Here is a 1,152-nt window from a genome sequence, read left to right as displayed (position 1 = left end):
TAATTTGACTCAATACTTGGCATGATTAGCACACAACCCTAGAATGTGCAACTATGTGAGAAAACTCAATTACAACATATAAACCAAAATACTATATTGACAAGCAACATAACATAAACTAGGACAAACCCTATGAGGCAGAGCTACTTCACATATAATGACTTTTGTAACTTACTAACTTGATTTGGTTTGTAAGATTCACCTACTTAAGCACAAACATGCAAAATATTCTTTCAATTCTCAATGGAGAAACACATAATTCACATTTCGCATATGCAATAACCCATATTGATTTATATGAAGGGAATGATGATCTTAATTATACTCAACCTGGAAACAAGGAAAATATGGAAATATATTCCTAACCTTAAATATAGTTACAATCTTTGACAATTGGTCTGGATTTACATGTATTAATAAGAGTGTTGGTTCTTTCCTTGACTTTATAATGTTGGGTCATCAATTTTTTGGATGTCAATATGAGGGAGCATTTTTCGTTGGGGCCTTTCTTTATGAGCAATACGCCTTGTGAGAGACACATCACATACTCACACAAAACCTTAAAGAGATAGGTGTATGAGTTCTCTCACTTATAAAATGCTAAATCTTCATTTTTCTAATCAATATGAGATTTCTACCTCATACTTGATTCTTAACACTTCCAACTCACATTTGTTTTTCTCAACACTCACCCCCAAGTGTGAGTTTATCCACAATACTCCTCATCAAGCAGAAGCTCTTTCATCCATACGCTTGTACCATCGTTTACACTTTTCAACAAGACATGTCTCCTACCCACCACCACGTGGAAAGGACTTTCAATACAAGGAAGTCGGTCCCTCACTCGAACTAAATATTTTTGATACCACTATTATATCATCAAATTGGAGGTTTAACATGAATGTTGGGGATATCCGATCCTTCATTTTAACCAACGTCTCATGATACCAATATTAGGTCATCAATATTGGAGGAACAATACGAGGGAGAATTTTTATATTGGGGAATTTCTTAATGAGAAACACACCACATACTCACCCAAAACCTTAAGGTGATAGGTGTATGAATTCTCTCACTTATAAAATGTCTGATCTTCATTTTTCTAATCAATGTGGGACTTCTACCTCACACTTGATTCTCAACACTTCTAAT

Source organism: Lathyrus oleraceus, chromosome 4 (genome assembly GCF_024323335.1).
Source record: "Lathyrus oleraceus cultivar Zhongwan6 chromosome 4, CAAS_Psat_ZW6_1.0, whole genome shotgun sequence".
Classification (NCBI taxonomy): domain Eukaryota; kingdom Viridiplantae; phylum Streptophyta; class Magnoliopsida; order Fabales; family Fabaceae; genus Lathyrus; species Lathyrus oleraceus.
Note: the sequence above shows the minus strand (reverse complement) of the source record.